This window comes from Neodiprion virginianus, chromosome 7 (assembly GCF_021901495.1).
Source record: "Neodiprion virginianus isolate iyNeoVirg1 chromosome 7, iyNeoVirg1.1, whole genome shotgun sequence".
In the NCBI taxonomy this organism is placed as follows: domain Eukaryota; kingdom Metazoa; phylum Arthropoda; class Insecta; order Hymenoptera; family Diprionidae; genus Neodiprion; species Neodiprion virginianus.
This window is the reverse complement of record NC_060883.1, coordinates 8,990,121-9,013,158: the sequence shown is the minus strand read 5'-3', so window position 1 is coordinate 9,013,158 and position 23,038 is coordinate 8,990,121. Positions and strand designations below refer to the sequence as shown.

At 37.0% G+C, this 23,038-nt stretch overlaps 1 long non-coding RNA gene across 1 annotated transcript; it reads right to left on the bottom strand.

Moving 5' to 3' along the window:
• Positions 1-1,799: 1,799 nt before the first annotated feature.
• Positions 1,800-4,533, bottom strand: LOC124308428 (uncharacterized). Its single transcript, XR_006908984.1, has 3 exons — positions 4,301-4,533; positions 2,152-2,204; positions 1,800-2,013 (listed from the first exon to the last, which is right to left on the bottom strand). It is a non-coding gene; the product is annotated as an uncharacterized LOC124308428 (long non-coding RNA).
• Positions 4,534-23,038: the final 18,505 nt, after the last annotated feature.

Sequence of the window (23,038 nt, the reverse complement as noted above, 5' to 3'; positions counted from 1 at the left end):
TCCACCGGGGAGTAGCGCAACACAATATTAGACAAAACGCGGTCGGTAAAAGGCCTGAATCTGAGTCGGTAACCATACCACCAGGCTGACCCGAATTTTGCATGCAAATGATGACATCATGTGTGTAGCGATTGCATCACGACCGAACTGATTATTTTGATAGTTTTACGGTGAATATAGCAAATTCAATTTATTGTTCCGTGAAACACCCTTGAATATGGGACATTCTTTGACGAATCGGAGAGATTTAGATAAAAATCGACCGACACAATTTTGATGTAGCTTAAAATTGTTTCACGGGTTCTATATCGAAAAAATAGGGATATGTATTAGAGGATTTTTTTATTTTACATATTCCGTAACATAGAGGGGATCGAAATTTTGATAATTTGGTGTTTGCTGACACGGAGAACTCATTTTCAAAAATTCATAACGCCGGCTCTGTTTGAGCTGAAAAGTTCGTTTTTTCAACCCAAAGCTAATAAAATAAATTTTAATGCAACAATTGTTTCATTTACGATTATTCCGAAATTTATATTGTTATAAATAATTAATATGTTTAAATCGATTTTTAGCAATTGCCTTCACCTCGTAGCAAGTTCTCAGCACGACCATCGTATTCTCCATCAATTCAAAATACGTTATGGATGAAAAATTTGACGTAGAATACGATGGTTGTGCTAAGAACTCGCTACGAGGTTGGGGCAATTGTTAAAGATCGATTAAAACATATTAATTGTTTATAACAGTATAAATTTCGGAATAATCGTTAATGAAAGAATTGTTGTAATAAAATTCATTTCATTAGCTTTGAGATGAAAAAAACGAACTTTCCAGCTCAAATACAATCGGCGTTATGAATTTTTGAAAGTGAGTCTTCCAAGCCAAAAAACACCAAATTATGAAATTTTCGATCCCCTCTATTTTACGAAATATGTGAAATAAAAAATCCTCGAAAACGTATCCCTATTTTTTCGGTATAGAACTCGTCAAAAAATATTTCAGCTAAATCAAAAATGTGTCGGTCTCAAAGGTGTTTGGTTGTAAAAGAATGTCCCATATACATTAAAACATATCGCGCAATATTAATTTTACACAGCACGAAGTAGTTTCAAAATGATTTCATAAATATCACCATTCACCATTTTTAAACATTTGGAAATATGTTCGAAAAATACGATTGAAAGAAAACGGGTACGAATCGTTGTGGTCTCGTTTTATGAAGTTACGCCATCGGTCGCCCCCCCCCCCCCCCCCCCCCCAAACAACTTGAATGGTCATGTTTATTTTCCGTCCGTGCATTACATTGTATTCGATTATTCGTTCAGTCTACGGATAGTGACTGTGCGCGAGAAAAAAAAATCTTTGTGTCGGCAGACGACTGTGCTCGAACATTTTCTATTTCCAAAATAAAGAGTATTTCTCATTCTTCTTCAGAGGTTTTCTATGAGGTACATACATGATTATCTCTGGTGAGTATTTATACATATATATATATATGTACATTATACAGTTGTATAAAACGTGCACCCCGACTTACGTTTTTTTCGACATACGCCGTCAATGCCGGAACGACCCATAGTGTAACTTCGGGGTATTACTGTATTGGAATCATTCTGGAATTGTACATCGCTTGTTACACACAACTCTACTGACAATAATGAGATAATTTTATGTTCGAAGCTATTTTACTAGTGAAAAGGGTTTCAAAAAATGATTATGTATAATATTGTAATACTTTATTCATGTTACCATGGATATATGAAACAATTGTTGACATCGACGTTGAGAATTATTTTTATACCCTCTGAGATATTAAATGCAAGGAAATAGTATCTGAGATTCGAGGTAACTATGAAGCTGCGGGTTGTACGAAACAGTTCCTTCTCCCGGTTGATGGGAGTTTCTAACATCCTTTGCGAAGTAATGTAATTCGAACATAGTTCACCACTCCACGAAGATCTCCTCGCGGCATGTGACATTGCGTCCGTCCAACGGTTACGACGGATTATCCTGTAAAATATAAGCGTGTTCATTTGGTTGTTTCGCTTTTTCAATGCAGAATCCATAACATGATTAGTACTTGTCGATAAAAATATACTTTGGCAGAGAATTCATGTTCTCCCCTCCTTATCATATAAAGACACATACAAATACATGGGTCCTCTTCTGTTCTCTTACAACCATGTGTCCGCGCCATCTCACTATACACAAAAATGTTAAAAGTGAATGGTCGAATCTGATGAAATGGAATAGTGTGATTAAAAATTTTGATCATCTTGAATAATCCAAAAAGTTGAGATAATTCTTCTCAAATTAAGATATTCATTTTTTACGAATCACTCTAAATTTCACCGTGTTCAATATTTTACTACCGATAGCAGATATCTAACGTATGGTCGTTCGGAATGAATATGAATGGGAAATTCCTCGTCAAACCCGACGGATTATTTGTAATCGGAACGATTTTTTACAGAATGTATAAAATGGTAGAAGCCTCGCCAAAAAATGGTACCATTAAACAATTCGTTCGTTAATAACAATTACACTGTTCAATGTTTCCGGATAAACCAAAGTTTTCTACGAAAGCTTATCCTCCCTGCTCGCGAATGTGCTGTGAATCATTTTTCTACGTCAAATAGAACCGGAGATGAGATATTGATTCTTCAAGTTTACTGCGCGCCCATTTTGCAACAAAATTGAATGACTCGGCGCTTTCGGAAAAAAAAATCGTAGAAATAGGTTTTGACTTTTTATGCTCACATATCACTTCGAAAAAGCTTTCATTGTTTTGGAAAATACGCGGTCATTTTTTGTCAGAATGATATTTCTGATTCAAGAACCTAAATTTCGTTCCAACTGACTTTTTATGGTTTATATGATGAAATAATAACAGTCGTAATATTTATTTTCCTTAAGATTTGAAATTTCTCGCATATTTGCATCGTACTTAGGGTATATGTCAACACGTGTAAATTTCTCCTATTATCGGAAAAGAAAATTACCGTACGATTATAATAATTGAACTCTCCGAGCATTCGAATCTAGGCTCCGATAAAATTGTGGTATTCGCAACGAAGCATTCAGCAATTATGTTCTGCACACTCCTAACGAAAAATCAAAATGATTATATATGAAGAGAACAGAGAAAAGAAAATTTGAAACACGTATACAATTTGGTTACTCAATATTTTGAAAAATGTATAACAGAACGACGATCGAAACAAATGTCAAAAAAACGACGATCTTTCGAACGCCACTCTTTCGAAGTAAACGTAAACAAGACGATTTGTTTTCTACATTTTTTTTTCTATACTATGAAAATGCTGGAAGTCCCTCCCCACTCCTCAACGGTGTACATTTTCGTAGAAATACAATGAGCATCATGGGTACAGTGAGAACAATCTGGGGCGAGTGTTTCCATACTTATGAACGGTAGTGTATATTCATTTGAAGAAAAAAACGGCAATTTCTCAAATAATGAATTGAAAAATCTGAAAAAATTCACGCAGAGTACCTTTTAGTAGTACTTTGATTTAACCGATTATGGGTCGAAAAAAAAGTGGCCGAGTTGACGGAGAATCCTTCCTTTTCGGGTTAAATTCCGAAAATATCGATTTTTGGAAAAAAAGGTGGGAACCGAAGTTATTCAGAATTTGATTGTCAAGAAATTTGTTGCTATTCATTTATGCCATTAAGTTGAAAATAAACGAGATAATGGAAATATTGCGAATTTGTCGCTTTTTTCAGGTTTAATTCCAAAAATCTTTATCGTGGAAGAAAAACTGTAAGAACTAAACTTGTAGAGAATCAAAATTGATACAACTTTTGTTCTGACGGTTTTTCTGTAAAATCAAAACCAGCCGAGTTATTCAAGAAAAACCATTTTAACCTAAAAAAACCATTTTTAGAATATACGCATAAGCATGATTTGGTCGCCATTTTGAATTTACACTCCCAGTGACCCCCCCGAGACAGCTGTGAAAAAAAAATTTTCGTACCAATTATTTACAAATTAACCGGGGAATTTCGATATCAATTCTGACGATGACCCAAGAAATTAAAGGGTTGATCGAAACAGAAATCCGAAAAAATTAAATTTCCATTTCTTTGAATGAAAAAAGGCGTTTTCCCGAAAAATTTCTTAGGAACTTTCGACTCCAATTTTGACAAGGATTCGCCCTGTCAAGTATTTGCTGTGAATTACGAATCACCCTGCATAGCAAGTGCAGATTTGGCAGGATTCTTGTAAATGATATGTATAATTGCATAACAGAAATTTGCAGTATAAAACACTTACCATTGCAACGAACGATTCGTTCGTCGGTGCGTCAAATTTAACCTTTTTTCGGTTCAGCCGTGCGACGTAACTCATCCATTGTTGCACTCGCAAGATTATTGTTGTTTGTAACAAATATCTGTATACACACTGGCCGCGTTAAAATTTGCACGTGATTAGAACTTGTGACACGGCAAATTACCAAAACACTCGCGTTTGCTTCTTTCGCCGCGAAAAGTGAATGTGGACGGTACACGAGGAAACGCAGAAGTGACGGCCGCGCGGATAGTGGGGACAGTGGGGTGTGAGGGATAGTACTCGGAATCCGAAGAAGTTGATTCCTTCGAGAGTTTCAAATTTCTGTGAAATCTTATAGGATTGTGCCGGATTTGATGTACAACAGTAACACATACCCTGACTTTTCGTAGGTCGTATACGATGCAGAAACCAACCCAAAACTCGCTAGCGTATCCGTAGCGTATACCATCTACGCGAAGTCACGGTATGTAGTTTTATAACGATTTCCACCTAATGAGTAACTTTCAGGTAGTTCGTCTGATGTAAAAAAAAATTTTGGTAGCATCATTCAGAACTAGGCGTAATTGACAAATGAAACGAAGCAAATAAAGTATGAAATCCTTATTTGTTGAGAATTAAAAACAGAAAAAATTGGCAAGCAAATTCTTCATCAGAATTTTAACAAGGATCGGCCCTGTGAAACATTTGCCACGAATCTTGAACCGTTGTATACAGTAATTGTATGTATGTACAATAGGGTGGGTCAAAAAAATCAAGTATTTTTTTTTTGGATTCGACACACGAAAACTAGTTCCTAGCTACCTCTAGAAAGTACTTACCAAATCTAAGCTCTTAATATTAACGGGAAGATTATGCTCATCATAGTTTTCCATTTTCAATTTAGTCTTATATAAAAATGGCCATATCTTATCACCAATAGATTGTTAAATTAGTTGCATCGTCAATATTTATAGGAAATTGAACGCTCTACAAAAATGGTCTCTTATACTTTTTTCATTAATCTAACCATTTAAAAGATATTCAAGGTGAAAGGTTGAAGTATTTTAAGGAAAATAACTTTTTGTTTTGAATTTTGTAACTTACTAAAAAATAATTATTGTCAAATGAGTTTCAGATATTTTCATAGGAAATTGAACGCTCTACAAAAAAGGTTTCTTGTGGTTGATCGATTACTGTAACCATTTAGAAGATATTCGCAGTAGAATCCCAATGCCAGAGAATTGAATAGTCTACGGCAGATTTGCATTTTTACAGTAATGGTATATTTGAAGGCTTGGTTTTCATCAACTTCTGCGATTGCAGCTGCTAATAACGATTTAGAATTTTTAAAACAACTGATTGAATACAAAAAGATTGATGCTTCAATTTCATCAGCAACTATTGACAAAATGACTTCACATTTGTGGTATTTAAATGATGAACTCGCCATTTTATCACTGTTTGATAATACTGTTCCACTTGATATGAAAAAGAAAATAGTCGAAGCTGTAAAAACTCGAGATGGTATTAAATCTAAAGTTAAAAGATTTGAAATCGATCGAAAGAACATAAATTCAATCATTCAAAAGGATTTGAGTGACTTTATTTCTCAGAGATCATTGAATTTATTTAAAATATTCGACCTACCATATGATTTTCTTGATCTTGACATTGAATTGTGGACTTCCGATGACAGTTATAAAGAAAATGAAGACTATTTTAGGCAATTAAAAGTTGTAAATGACGCAGCAGAGCGTGGAGTAGCGCTGGTATCTGAATACAACCAATGCTTGACAAAAAACGAAGACCAGTTTCAATATTTATTGCAAGTTGTCAAGGAACATCGAGCAAAATTTCCGAATTGCAATAAAAGTCAATTTTTATAACTTAAACAAAAAGAAAAAATATATTTTTGTATCAATACTGTATTGAATTATAAAATTTCATATGGTAAAATAGAATTTTTTTTTTCTGCTGATATATTTGATGATATTTCATAAATAAAAACCTTCTCTTTCTGGAATAGATCATAAATTATCTCAAAATCCATCAAATAAATGGATAAATTGGAAATAATTATTTAAAAACTATTAAAATCAACAGGCATTGGGATTCTACTGCGAATATCTTCTAAATGGTTACAGTAATCGATTAACCACAAGAAACCTTTTTTGTAGAGCGTTCAATTTCCTATGAAAATATCTGAAACTCATTTGACAATAATTATTTTTTAGTAAGTTACAAAATTCAAAACAAAAAGTTATTTTCCTTAAAATACTTCAACCTTTCACCTTGAATATCTTTTAAATGGTTAGATTAATGAAAAAAGTATAAGAGACCATTTTTGTAGAGCGTTCAATTTCCTATAAATATTGACGATGCAACTAATTTAACAATCTATTGGTGATAAGATATGGCCATTTTTATATAAGACTAAATTGAAAATGGAAAACTATGATGAGCATAATCTTCCCGTTAATATTAAGAGCTTAGATTTGGTAAGTACTTTCTAGAGGTAGCTAGGAACTAGTTTTCGTGTGTCGAATCCAAAAAAAAAAAATACTTGATTTTTTTGACCCACCCTAATGTACAATGACATAGATTTTTTGCCGGATGTATTTCTAGTATTGTTATACACATCCGGTTCAGAAACAATTTCGCGTATGTATTAGGGTAATCTTTAAAACAGGCTCGGACGATTATCAACCGGCCCCCCCCCCCCTCCATATTTGCTATAAATAAATAAATAATGGTCTGTTCAAGAGCACAATTTTTCATCTCAACCCTAAACCCTCACGCCTATACTTGCGTGTTTCCTGCAATTTCGGTATTCATTTTACTGCCGCATCTAATCTTTCGGTCAATAATCTGTAAGTATAACAATTTTGCGGACATTGATGCTACTATTAGATGAGGATATCCGGAGCGTATATGGGGCATTCTATGTCAATTATTCGCCATTTATATCTGCCTTTTCGACGAACAGGAATTAAAGGATAGGTATTTTCGTTTTTTTTAATGATTTTCTATCAAATCGATGAAAAAAGGTAGATTTAAGTGGTGCGTACTCGATGTAGAATTCCCCAAAACCCTTCAATAAAATAAAAAAGAATAATTTTCGTTGCGGAACTACGACTCAAAACGAGAAAAAAAACAGTATGTTATTTTAATATCGGGTTTTGGAAAAGCCATGAGCATTTAAAAAAAAATTGTGCGATATTTTGATAAATTTATGGTGTTTGGATGGGTTGAGACAAACATCTAAAATATTTCAGAAAGACTGCTTTTGGCAGGTACAAGAAAGTGTAAAATTTTCAATAGAATAAAAATTGGTCGAGGTCACGGGTTGGTCGGTTTCGCATGGAATGCCCCGTTCACGTATAGTCGGGCTACGTGCGATTACGAATAGTTACCGCGATTGTGAACTGATGTTACCATTTCCCAACGATGCCTTATAATATGCACGAATTTCAAAATCTAACGGTTATTCTGAGTGATTTGTACATTTTGTCGTATCCACCTAAAAGCCTATGCTCTCGTCAGCACTGCAGATTGTTGCTTTAGTAGAAACATAGGACGTGTGCGTATTACCATGTCATTTTACCATCTGGTACCGCTTCGGTCGACTACAGCGCTTCTGGAGGTTCAACGTTGAACTAAATTACAGACTTCTCGTGCATCAGAACGGGCGCCTGTCACCTGAAAATCGCCCGCACAAATCGTGCCATATTTACAGAAAACTGACTGGTGCTATAGGTTTTCCCGGATTACGTGTGTGTTTTTGTACGTCGGTATCTCCCTGGCAAAAGTGAAAGAAATTCTGATATCGTACAAACGGTGAATATTCAACAAGTCGCTAGCCCGATCGGCCATGTTTGACGCGACGTGATTTTATTGAGTTCATCATTATTTTTATTAGACGTTATCAATGATCTGCGATAGTAGTGACTGAGATACAGACGTACAATTTTATTCAAGCTTTCTTTTAAAAATTTTCCCAGTCAGATTCATACCCCCGTTTTATCAGGATTTGTGCGGGCGATTTTCCCGCTTCTGACGTCACAAAATATATATAGGACATGCCAGGTCAGCGGCACCTTAAGAGGCTGATTCTACGCTCGGTTATACTCCAAGGAACTCGATATACGATACAATAGGCATGATATAAATGAAACATTATAAGCAATAGGTACCAGAAGTAAAATATAAGACGCACTACTATTACACAAAATTATGCAACGGAAGATAAAGCCAATAGGGCTCAAAATACAGTAGAAACTACAGAAGCAGATGATTAGAAATTCATAAATAACAGGGGTCGACAAAAAAATTTTTTTTTGGGTTACTTTTCTAATGCTTGAATTCTGATTCCAGACATCGAAAAACACTCAAATATCCATTTTTAGCTTTTACAGTTTGCTTTTATCTGATCTATGTCGATAAGTGAGTTTTGAAGATTTTAATTCATTTTATGAGCAATAGATGATAGAACTTTGATTATCCCGATAGCAAATTGTATATTATAATTATTTATTACAATTCTTAATTAAAAAAGACTTTGATGTTTCGCAAAAATTTTTCTGACCGTAATTTAAAATGCAATTATAAAAAAATATAAAAATCAGTCATTTTTATTGAAAATTCAAAAAATTGCTCTTGTTTCTACAAAAGCAAACTTTGATCAGAAAAATTATTTTTTCCTTTATTTGTAACGTCGGAGAAACCAAAATTTCATATGCCGAAGCCAGACCCAAAAACACGTTGACCGGTGTAATCAGAGAAGTTCATGAATACGAAAGAATTAATTATTCGGCAGTTACGAGGTCGCTCAGACACGAAATTTATCAATTGCTGAAATCGTGCAGTCACACGGCGGCTTACCGCAACTCTAAGCCGTGGACCATGATTCACACAAAATCGGCATTACACAATGCAACCAAGAACAAATAAATGCAATAAGAAAGAAAATAGAAATTATGAGCAACTTCGTAACGATACAATACAAAGGCAGAAGCCTTACCTTAACGGGCCACTTTAAGCACACAACACTGAATTTATTTTTAATATAAACTTAGAATTACCAAAAGAAAACGGGAACGAAGAAAGGAAGGAGCTCGAATTTATGGGCTCGGTCAGAATTACCGAGTGGAAAGTGACGCCTCTTTGTTCGCTTCCACTGGCTTCGTTGTATAGGCAGTGGCCGGCTCCGCACGATATATCAAGGAGATCATGCAGTCACACGACGGCGGAATGCAACTGCAGCCGTGGACCATGACTCACATGATTATAGTCCTTACTGATAGGAAGGCTGCGTCGATCCTCAGAACGAGGGCTTTATCAAACTGGACGTAGTGGTTTGGGGTCGGTCCGGCACCAGGCCGGTAAGTCAGAAGATGGCAGGCTACGGTCTGCCCTGTATGCCATCCTTACGGCATACGAGAAAGCGGGTGGCTGTTTTCTCCTTGGGAAGTGGTGCCCTTAGCTGTCGGAGGACTTTACATCCCTATTCACCGGCAGTCAAGGCGATACGAGAGGTTCGGATAGATGCTATCCCAGGTGTTGAGAAGTACACCAAGGTAGCCAGTGTAGTCTTATTGGAACGTCGGTAGGCAAAGTCATCGAGAGCTGGAAACGGTAATTAAGGGAATTGAATTTTTTCGAGGAAAACTATTTGAAATTTCGGATTAGGGTCTTAATTATCTAAAAGTATATACATTCAAAAATATGTTCAATTTTATTTATGTTATATGTTCAATATTCATACATTCATATATATGTATATATGTATTGTAACCAATTTTTGTGTGCGACGGTTAATGAATAAGTAAGATGATTGGTTACCCTACGGTGCAGTTACTAATCTGAATAATTAGATATTGAGAGATAATAAAAGAGAAAGATATGATTGTTGGGCGCCAGGCGCACATGCGTCAGAAAATAGATAGAAAATAGATTATAGAAAAAGATATAGATAAAGACAAGATTAGGTTCTACGACGGTTTTACACAGCTTGCTCAGTATAGATAAGATAATGGTAGAGGGGAGGGTTTGAATCCAATAGAAAAAATAAGAAACAGGTGAAGCAGAAATAGTATCGGATCTATTGGCTGAGAAGCGATAAATCTTAATAACAAGCAAACAACTAAAGAGATTGAGATACAACTAAGATAGGTGAAATAGTTAATTTACAGCCAGAGAAAAGTTAAGCGAGAGATTTAACAAATAACAGAACGTTTTCAGAATAAACGAGAAATATGCGTAGGCTCGCGGTACTATGATTCGAGGTAATAATTAACACGGTTTTATAATGAATAGGCAGAACAGAAAAAGATATACGGTACTTAAATTAAGCATTGATCAAGCAAACCATAAAATATGAGAAGCGATTATAAGGAACATGCGGAATACAAAAATTGTAATAGTTATCACATTACCAGAATTATCAGAGATATAACAGAGGCAGGGAATTATTAATTGCGGGGTAAATTCAAGGAAACAGGTCAAGTAGAGAATTATTATAGAATATAGAAACCAGCAGATAATACGTAGTCTCCAGTTTGCGATACGTGCGAGAAGAAAGAAAGATAATATTCGGTACGGTAAAAGACAATTTCGGGGTTAAGACAATTAATACTCAAGAGAATTATTACGCAACATACGACAAACCAAAGAGACTACGGACAACTACGATCAGCGGTATTAGCGAATAAAATAATGAAAAAGATGTTATTCGATACGGCGCAATACTCCAAAGTCAAAAGAACGACGAGCGGGACCGCGCGGCGATGTAAGATCGCTCACGCGGTACACTCACTACAATTGATTACTCAAAGATAATAGGTAAATAAACAGTTATGAGTTAATCAGAAAAAGTATAACGAAATAGTAATGCTCAATAGCTAAGATAAGAATTGACAATTTAACAGAACACGCTGCTATACAGCGATATTAGATATTTAGGTATTCTAGAAGAGAGAGATAGTAAAATAAAGCAATAGTCACTAACAATGCGTAAGTAAGAGTCAACCAGTCGCGAAGTTACTTGCAATAAGAAATAAAAAGGGACAAGATAAGAAATAGTAGAGAATAAGGTACGAGCCCAGGTGGCTCACGCAGACCAATTGCAAGATAGAGAGAGAGAGAGAGATAAAGATACGATATATTGCAAGTAATTTTGTGGCTTCACAAAATAGAAAAGGAACCTCACTTACGTGAAAAGAAGATATAACCGGCACCGAAGATACGGTAAGAATGCGATAAACGGAACCTGTTAATAGCGGTAATAATACCAGATACTACGAGAGCACGTCTTTATTAATCGAAAACTGAACGTAGAGTGCCGAGACGAGCGATGATCCTGATTTTCGTCATGCTGCTGTCACGTGATTCTTCCTCAAATCTGCGTTATTCTAATTGAGCCAGCAGGTCGCGTAGGTCTGGTCTACAGGTAGGCGGCGATAATCCCTCGCCGCTTGTTTTTCTTCTTCCTCGCTGACAGGTATTGAGGTATCGGGACGTCGGAAGGTGGTCGGAGATGTTTACCCTCAGCTGTGCTGCATCGTTGGTGAGAGGGCAGGTCGTACCGCTCATGTGTTGCGATATTGAGGTGTGCGATGATATTGCGTTACCGATCTCTTGGACTTGCGACCGATTGTACTTCACTCCCTGCTTTACTGGTACTCCCCGTTGTATTTGTATAGCTATTTCGTTGGCGCTGCATCCCGGTCCTCGCTCATCGGAGCCTTCATGCCGGAATGATCTGGTGGTGATGGCCCTCGACCTGGATCCCCACACTATATCCACCAGATCCACGTGGTCAGCATAGTCCAGCCTATTCCACGCCACAGCCCTTCGATAGGACGGTTCATTAAGAGAAAACCGTCCTCTATTTGATAGACAACGACTTAGTAGATGTCATAGTCAGTTCAGCTCCAGGCTGATAAGTATCGTCGATGGGAGGCTTTGTTGTGTTTTTGACGCACAGCCCTGTACGCCGTCTCGCGATGCATCCGAGCGGTAGAAGCATTCATTCGTGGTTCGGCTCTTGGCCGATAAGTCTTAAATAGTTGGAGGTACTGTTTGTGCATCACGCACGACCCTATTCACAACTTAGATAGGCATTCATCGGGAGTGGTTTCAGCGGTATTCGTTCGTCTGTAGTCGGTGGTGGTCGGTGTTGAGCTGGTACGTGACCCCTGTCAGGTAGTATCCTGGTATCTTGAAGCGGAAGTCTCGTAGATAGTTCTCGTAGAGCGTTACAAAATCAGAAAATAGAATAGAATTAGCTGAATAAAGAGAGTTTCACTTGAAGATAACTAGTCGTTCGTTTTGGAGTATTGGCCTCAGACGTGCTTTCGTTATTTTTAGCGATATTCGTACGTAGGGAAGTGCAATAATTAAACCATGTGACGGGGTACGAAATACCACGTCTCAATATATATATATATATATATATATATATATATATATATATATATACTAGCAGCCCATCCCGGCTTCGCACGGGCATATAATAATATTAAGTAATAATATAAATGTTATTTGTCTAGAAACTCACTGTAAACATTGTGTATTTTCTTTTATTATATTATTATATGCCCGTGCGAAGCCGGGATGGGTTGCTAGTTATGCTGTTAAAATGTAGCTTATATGACACGTTCGTAGATTTACCATAGCAGCGCCATCTATTGATTACTTACTCAACCCAGTCGAAAGGTATCGACATCTGTTAGAATCATTCGGAGTTAACAGATAATTGTGACTGTCAAATAATAACAGACAAATAATTAGCAATATATTATAATTGTGACTATAATTTGAGATTTAAACTATCCTATCTCTCAAGTTGGATCGAACTGCACATGGTGTGCGTATTTTATTATAATCGGTTAAGTGGTTTAGGAGTCCATTGAGGACAAACATCGTGACACGAGATTTATATATATTAAGATATATATATATATATATATATATATATATATATATATGTCGTAGGCATCTAATAAAATCGGGCATTTAATTAAAAGCCTAGTCATCTAATTAAATGCCGGCATCTAATTGAATGCCGGCCGGATCTCTAGGCAAATAATAAAAAAAGCAAATGTATATCCATGAAATATATCAACGCGTCATATTTATTAAACTATTATAGTCAGCTAGAAAATCATATAACATAATAATATTATATGTCATTTTAAAATTTGTTATAATTCATTTAGAAAAAAAATGTAGTTAACAGTCTTTATTCGCACAAGGATTAGAATTGTGGCACCGAGATCCGCATTTCATATTGGCTTTGAAGCAAGAACACCGCTTTGTCGAACATTGCTCTTTTGTCACTTTGCAGTTACATTTTTTTGTAACCTTGGCCCCCGCATTTTGATTGCGCCACCGCTGCTTCTCTAAGAGTAAGAAAATTATCTCTCCGAACATCGAGAAGAGTAATCATACTAGCTCCTGATTTCTGTATCTCCGGTCGAGAGGACCAACCCTTTATTATTCCTGCCTTAGTTCCGATTTGAAATACTTCATTTTGTTTATCCAGAACAACGCCCAAGATTCTGCTGAAGTCAATGGAGGCTCGATCTACAGTTGGAACTGCTAGTGTAATGCAATCTCCAGCAGCCAATTCTGGAAATTTCTCAGTAGAAAATGTCACCATTTTATTTACTGCCAATTTCTGCCTCCTATGGCAATCTTCCTGTACATCATGGATATGTTTTTCTCTTGAGCATAACGAGCAAAAAAATGTATCTTGATCGGCCAAGGTCCCACAATTACAATTGATACACCTGATCCACAAACAATACACATATGCTCCTGGGTTTTTTCCTGTGTACTCAGTACCATGTCTCACAACAACTAATAATAATCTCACATGCACTCCTAGGGATGCGCTATCGTTGTTTCATGTAGTACAGCAACTTATCTCGACGTCCATGGCCAGTTTGATTGTGAGCTTCTAACAGTTTCTCGAAATAACCTTCCACTGGGACCATATAGACTAAATCGTCACTCTCGCTACTCCGCTTCAAGACAATACTACTCACAGACCCCATTTGCAACAATTCATATTTCTTGAAGTAGTAGTAGTGAGACATATCTGCTTTCGCTTCCGTTCTGCTCAAAATCGTTTTCACTTTTTCAAACTGTTCACAATCCCACATCACTCTTTTCCCATTATTGGAATTCATGATATGCTTGATTTTTTGCAAAAATGATTCTTTACAAACACCACTTCTCTCCATTTTCAAGAATTTCCAAAGATTTGTAAATTGGCGAATCTGTATACCCAATAACGGTTACTGACCGACTGCTTCTATCTGAATTAATTGGGCATAATATTTGTTTTGAAACTGTCGCTAGGTGAACATGCGCGGTAAACACGGGCGGATCGTGCGTGGATATACATTTGATTTTTTTATTATTTGCCTGGAGATCCGGCCGGCATTCAATTAGATGCCGGCATTTAAGTAAATCCCTAGACAGATAATGGTAAATGAAAGACATCAATACGATTTTCATCAAATGCCCGATTTTATTAGATGCCTACGACATATATATATATATATACATTAGTCATTACACAAAAACAAAAAGTAGATAAATTCAAGTGTCTTGGAGAATCATAGCCTCACCAATGTCGGCGATAGTGGGGGGATCAATCGAGGCTAGCTGGGCAGCCCGAGCACTAATGATAAGCTAAGGCCATGGCCAGTTTGTTGTGGAGGGGCTTCCCAACTAGTCTCAACATTTACTTTCTGCACTACTCACTATATTCCGTATACTAGATTCTTTCTTTTCAATTACAGTTACCACCATAATTCCCTAAGCTGTAAGCACAAATAAATATATTTCCGTTGCTAATTTGATTTGAATGGTTTGTCCTGCCCCTGACCTTCGACTCTTTCAAGCCCGCTTAACTCGGTCTGTTGTTGCCTCACCAGCACTCAATTTATTTTTCGAAACATCAGGTAACGCAAAGCATTTAAAGATTTTCTAATCAAGCATCAACAAAATGACAGTGATACGCTGGTATACAGCGGTATTAGATAAACAGGCAATTCCAGCAAAGGAAAATTAGGAAAACAAATAAATAGTCACTTAAAAATTTATCAAGTAAGTGCTAACCAATCGCAAAATTACTTGCGGATGAGAGAAGAAGAGACAAAAATATGAACCCAAGCGGCTCACGGAAAGTAAGCTCCGAAAAAAGACAAAAAAAGAGAAAAGATATAAAAGAAGTAACTTCGTGGCTTCACACGATAGACAAAATAAAGCCTTACTAATAGGGAACATCCGCAAAATAGCCGACTCCAATTTCGATGAAACTTAGTAGGAATCTTAAGTACACTAAAATAAGAGATGCGTGTTTTTTTTTTCATATAGGCTGAAATTAATTTTACGAGGGTGCACCATCCCGCTGAAATACTGTTTTTAATCATTCTCATGCATAATAGGGCCTAACGTACAAATTGCAGGAAAACTTGTTTCTAAGCGTTTTTGACGTTGCTTATTCCAAGTCTGTAGTCGAAATTAAAAAGTTCAAATTAGCGTATCCAACGTGGCGGACGGCAATAACGAAAATTCGATCGATATTCACCTATATTAGATGACAGCTATTTTCGAGGTCGCTGATCATGGATCTGATAGCGAAAATTTTAAATTCGAAACGACGAATTCAAAACGGTGGTAGAAAATCACCACAATGTCCGCCATTTCTACGGTAATTGGTATCCATATCTGTTTCTGGAGAAGGTACTCCAATAATAACCATCGATTCTCATTGTCAGAATTGCGATTATCGATAAGCGCAGATGTAATTGCACGTTGTAAATTGATAGCGTGATGATGAAATATTCCCCAATATTCAATCAAGAATGCCCGTGGAGGGCTTAGAGCTAGAGTATGTGGTAGAGTATGCTCATACTGTATTAAATGACCCGGACGTTGGAAATATACATCATTGTTTTTCATCAGTTTACTGTTAGGTTGACCAATGGTAGTTATTAATGTAATTAAGGGCGGCTAGGTGGTCTAGTGGAGTAAGGCTCCGGTAAAGCATCGCTAGATACCAGGTTCGATTCCTGGCTCCGTCGTTAATTTTTCGAATTTACCAGTTTTTCAAATTTATATCTTCAACAGTTATTAATGTAATTAAGGTATTGAACTTGCTGCTGGTAGAATGCGGTGCTCCAGGCACCGAGATTATAAAACTCAACTCAACGGAATTGCACCTTCATCTTCACTGGAAGATTCATCTTCCCTCGTTGTGCATGAAACGAGATTAGAACTAGAGTACTCTGTAGCAGTAAGTGAAGCAGTAGCTATCGATATTGATTGGCTTACGGAAGGTATAGCAGGCATACTAGTATCAGAAAGCTGTACATTCGTTGAAGAACTACACATCACATCCCAAGGTAAATTAGTAGATTCGAGTATAAACAAAGAATTGTCGATTACTGGCGAAACGGAAAAAGAAAACACGGAACTTTTGTAGTAGTTCGAAACATGTTCAAGCGACTTAAGTCTGAACGATAGTTACGAAGATGTGCGGCATATGTCGGACCTGGTGGAACGCGTATAAAGGATAAGTTGATCAGGATTGCAAAGTATACGTTTAACATGTTCGTAGTAGCAATAGAATCGAGATTAACAATTCCTGATGTGGATTTCCGACGTTGGCCATTACCAGCAAGGATTAAAAAAGACTGCCTTCATTTTCCGTTTGATCGAGCCACCTGATATTTACATCATATCTTCTAAGTCTGGAAAGCTTACTAAATCATATGCATACTTGGCTTCGGGAAGCTTATCTTTGCAATACAGGTAATGCAAGCGTCTTGTTATATGATTCATAGTGTGAATAATACGAGCGCAGTGTTCAGAAATCAATATCGGATGATCGAGTCTTGAACCTGATGACCATGCCAAAATAGACTACAGGGCACATTCAACCTTTGGACGAATATGGGTCTCGTGCGCGGAAAAATTTCGTAAGACGTTGTTCCGACTTGCTGATCCTTCTTGACTATGCTATTAATCGTCGCCTACGAGATGATATTCTCAAGCTGCAATCTCGCGCGCACAACCGATTTTAGTCTCCACAATTTCTCAACTTATTCAAATATTTATGGCGAAAAAGTGGATAAGTGCAAACTAGACCGCCCTGTTTTCAAAGTCCATCAGAATTGTGTTACGAAACAGACTCAACATTACAGTATTATATATGTGACAAGATCGTAATAATAAAGTGTGCTTGGTGTAAAAAATCATTGTGTTTGAAACACTTTTTTTTGCAAGAATTTCAATTATTGCCATGACTTTATTCCATAAAGGAACTATTCATATCACCAAGGGTTGTTACAATCAAAACAACAAAATATAACTATCATTGTATATGTAGAAATTCATTATGGTTGTGCCGCTCAAATGAAATTATATACGATCATCATTTTGGCACAATGTTACAAATGGTGTGAATAAAAAAATTCTGAATCACGATACTCCTGCTATCGTTTCATCCCATCATTGAGCTAGAAATGGATGGGTTCTGAAGTACTTCAGAAACAGATACGGATACCGAATTTCGTAGAGATGGCGGATACTGTGACGGATTTTTTCCGCCATTTTGAATTCTTCGCTTCGAATTTTAAATTTTCGTGGTCAGATACATGATCAGCGACCTCGAAAACAGCTTCCCCATACTTTTGGTGAAAATCGATCGATTTTTTGCTATTGACGTCGACCATGTTGAATTTTCTATTCTAAACTATTCAATTTGGACTTCAGATTCGGACAGATTTGGAATGAGCAACGTCAAAAACGCTCAGAAATCAAATTTTCCTGCAACCTGTACGTTAATCCCTATTATGTATGGGAATTGTTAAAAACGGTATTTCAGCGGGGTAGTGACACCCTTGTAAAACTAATTTCATCCCATATAAAAAAAATACGTATACGGTGTCTCTCATTTTAGCGTACATAAGATTCCTGCCAAGTTTCATCGGAATCGGAGACGGACAATTGGCAGATGTTACTTCTCGATATGCGAGAAAATCTTGTCCGTGATACAGTGATAATTGAAAATAAAGATCTCACTCACGATGCTGCGGTATCGATATCAAAAGAAAACATTCTGACCCAACTACTTGCTACGCTGGTACTCTTCGTGCTGATTACCTCTCGGGACTGCACCTCGGTACTCGATCACCGAAATGCTTGCACTGAGACATACTGGCGATAATGGCCTTCATCTCGGATCTCCACACCGGTTTCGCCAGGTTGACGTAGTCCGTCACGCAGGGCTCTGCGGTAGGCAAACGCAATTTTGCTTTAGGGGTGAACTCCCCGTAGAATTCCAAGTCTTAGTTGATTGTTATGATTTTTTTTTTCGTGGGTAAAGAATGTATATGTCGGAGAAGAATAAAGAGGATGCATTATCAAGTGAATTCGAAACTTGAACTTTGAATGAGTCCGCCGTATTAAGCGTCAAGCGTTATTCAACATGCTTTGAATATAGAACAAACAAATGGTTTGTTTATAACAACGCTTGGATGAAATCGACAGTCACGGAAAAGCAAGCGAACTGACCGGACGTGTCGGGATCATCGCGCTTTTTACAATGAGCAATCCACGAAATGAAAATCCTACATCCTCTCCGCCTTTCCGAGGCTTCACCCCGACATATATATCTTTTCCAGGTCATAGGTACTTTTTACTACATAACTTTGGTTTTCAAAATGATTCTTGTTATTGAACCAAGTGAAATATGACGGAGATATGATCAGTTGCCGTGAAGTTGTCCGGAAGGGAAGCCGAATTCGGTGTACACTCTAGCACCTCGTAGGATTTTTTGAAACAGTCTGCGCAAAATAATTGATCAGTATATACATGTAGTCAGTTGGTGAACGAGTAATATCGAAAAAATAATGATAATTGGCCTTAGAACAAAAAAGATGATATTTTGGGACAAAATTTCAACCCTTAACGGCCACACGAGGTAACTAGTTACCCCAGGCTCAGAACAAGTGAAATTAGAGGTCTAAAACGTATGAAATTGATACAAGTAACGACATCTGCCGGTCGTAGACAAGTATGATAAAAATCATTAGAAATATTGAAGAACTCTTTAACAAACATGAAACAATCCGTTAGAAGTCTTAAAACACCCATATGTCTTATACAACTAGGTTTTCAGTGTGGGGTAATGAGTTACCCATGTGGCCGCTAAGGGTTAAGCTTTGACCCAGTCAGAAGCATTTTTATTTTGACAATTTTCCGTCAGTCTTAAGTTCATCAATTAGAAATATATGTTATGAAAACGTGTGCAAAGTATGAGCTTGATCGGTCCAATAGGTTGTAAATAATCGTGAACATCGATTTTCAACACATTGAAAAAAAAGTTTCGAGGTAATCGCGTTTGAAGTTTTGGCAAAGGCACGCTTCGGCACGGATGATTCTGTGACTCACTGACTAATCAGCTACTCCAGCGCCATTTAATATTCCTTCAGCTTCCTCGTAATACTCATTTTGTCCATCCATCTCCTTATTGTGTGATTTTCGAGCCTCTTTCACACAAACGGAGCTGAATTACACTCAAAGGATCTCGGGACGTTGTTTAGAGTTTGACGAAAATCACTAACCACATTGTATTCTACAGGATTCAAACTAAATTTTAGCAGCAAAAAAAAAAAAAGAAGAAAAATGCATTTTTTGAAGTATGTATGGAGTCCATATAGAGTGTTCACTTAATAATCGACGAACCAGTAGGCGGTTTAGCATCAGGCTGATGAGAGTCGTCGACGGGTGGCTTCGTTTTAGTTTGAAGCACAGCCCTGTATGCCATTGGCCATGTATCCAAGCAGCAGTAACGATATTTGTTGCATGGAGCCTAGAGGTAAGGAGCCGGAACGCTGCACTATGAATGTGGACCCTGAAAGCGACGGAAAAGTTATATAGGCTGTGGTGGCGCTGCTGTCGTTAATATAGGATATAAGTATTATTATTTCAGCAATGACCGGGCGTCGATAACGAATACTCCTCACCTCATGGCATTACCAATGCCATACTTCATATCCTATACTGACAACACAAGCGCGCTCGTAGCTGAATTTCGAACCACAACCAACATATATCTTTTTCGTCGATTTCAGGGTCCAAATTTATAATGATTCTCTTTGCCGTTCGGCCTCCTTAACTCTAGGCTCCATGATTTGTTGGTTCAGCTCCTGGTCAAAGAGTCTAGATAATTGGAGGTCTTTGTTGTACGTTACGCACGACCCTGTTCACAATTTCAGATAGACATCTACCTGGATTTGAATTGGCAATATTCTCTGCTCTATGGCTAACGGCACGATGCTTGTGATGCGGTGTCCAATTCCCTCCATGTGACGTTCTTGAACATAATTCTCGTAGTGCGATACAAAATTAGAAAATAGACGAATATTAACTTAATCAAAAAATCTCAGCTGACATAAGAGTTTCTTTGGAGTGTTGGCCTCAGACGTGCCTCTGTCGAGATTAATATTATGTGATAAAGTATAAAATACCACGTCAGAATACATACAGACATAAAACACCGGCAAATGGAAGATGTCAGTAGAATACAATTGTTAGTGGCGTGATGATGCTTTACTATTCTAAAATAATTGTAGAACATTAAAACTGTAAGTATGTTTTTGTTGATGACAGATTATTTTGTGGCCTGGAGTGAATGAAATCAGCATTTTGTTCAGTGGAGTGAACTTATTTAAGTAAAGTTAGTGCACCATAAAGATGAACTAAATGATTATACACCCAAAAGTTATCAGTGATTCTCTCAAGATGGAGTTTGTCTATCGAGTCCGATAATGATTCACTACTGCTCGTCTAAAGATAGTAGTTACAATTAGTGACCAGTCAGATGCTATGCTCAAAACTCTTCAAAAACATGACAATGTTTAGAAAAATAAAAATTTTACAAATTATTGACTCTTGAGAGGCCGCCCATAAACTACGTAAGGATGAGGGGATGGGGGTGGAGGTTGCCCAAATAAGCATTACATAGTTTATAAACCGCCTCGTCAGAGCATCTAGAAATTGTGATTCCTTCGAATTGCATATTCCATTCTACATCAAACTACATTTATCAAAAGTCTTGGATTTGACTCAATCATATTCACATGTATTTATATGATCGGCACATGTACAGGGCATTCTATTTCTATTAAGACAGTGCAATTACTTGGAAATATGAGGTGGTACGAAAAAAAAAAAAAATTATTTCCACACAAAGGCCATATCTGGATAAGCATGGCAAAAGTGTCCCCACTCCAGATGGATTCGGCAAGTGACCAACTGTAAGTATTCTGTTGGTAAATAACTGACAAATGTTAATGTTCGGCGTGCAACCATTTTTCTCAGAATTGTTACAAAAAAACGGGATTTACAGTGTTTCTACGATAACTCCGCTATTTTCACTTTAAAAATTGTGGGAAATATTACAAATCCAGCAGACATTTGAGCACATACGAACGTTTTTTCTCGAGAATCTTCGGTGATAAACTCTTGCTGTAAAAAATTTTCACACAATTAGATTGCTGATTTCCGGTGGATTTTAAAGAGTGACAACCTTTTTTTGCAACAGTATAAACATTTTGTTTCGGGTGATCCTCTGTAATTTTTTCGTATTTTTTCCGAACATGCGTCATTATTGAACAAATCTAAAACTGATACTTTTCACTTTTTCACGAGCATGACTTCAAGATAATTTTTTTCCGCATACAGAGTCAAAATAGTAAACTGAAATGTGTGATCAGTCTGAGAGAACTTCCCTCATTCAACGTTAATTTCAAAGTTTTTAACTATAAAACTTTGTCACATAATATGTTCTACTCAAGTTTAACATCTGGGTCGATCGAAAATCTCGACCTTACATCGATATGGAAAAAAATGCGGTCTCGATGTTCAGGGTCAAAAAACCAGTAGTTAAACATTTTACTTTCTGGCCGTTTAGGGAGCGGAAAAGAGGAATGGGGGAGTGGGAGGGGGGGGCTTTTCGAAAAAAAACACAATTTATTAAACAAGACATAAGCCTTAATTATTCATACAATGTAGAACAATCAACTAACATAAATGGTGAAAATTGAATATGCTGCTCCAATTATCATTAATCGTCAGACCTAAAGTCCATGAAACGTGAAGGTATGTTACGTGATATTCCTATTCACGTTCAATTATGCATCAATCAAGGTAGAATCCGGAAAAATAAGAAAAAGATAACGAATACACAAATTGGCACTTAGTTTATATACACAATTAATTAAAATCTAAATGACAGGCTACGGTCGGATCTATAAATAAAAAGGTTAGGTCGGCAACTCAGGGACACAGAATTCGAAAAAGTGTTCTTGACACTACTACGAATTCCTCAGAGAGAAGCGGGGTCGTTTCGATCATTTATGCAGTTCTCTTAGAGCCATATTGAGGTATTTTTGGCTTCTCATTAGTCAAAAACAGCTAAAGAAGAGTCAAACGTTGGCCAATAAGAAAAGAAGATGTCGGGAAGAGAAAGATCCGCAATCAATATGCGTGAGATCGACAACCCAACTGACAAAACTAAACCCAAGTATGAGGAAAACATGGTGTCCGCTGTCGTAACGCTAGCAGTCTAACATGTTGAGAAGTTAAGAAGTTAGATCCTACGCCATGAAAAATGGAACCTTCGATTCTTTGGAAAGCAATTTATAATGAAGGCTACTT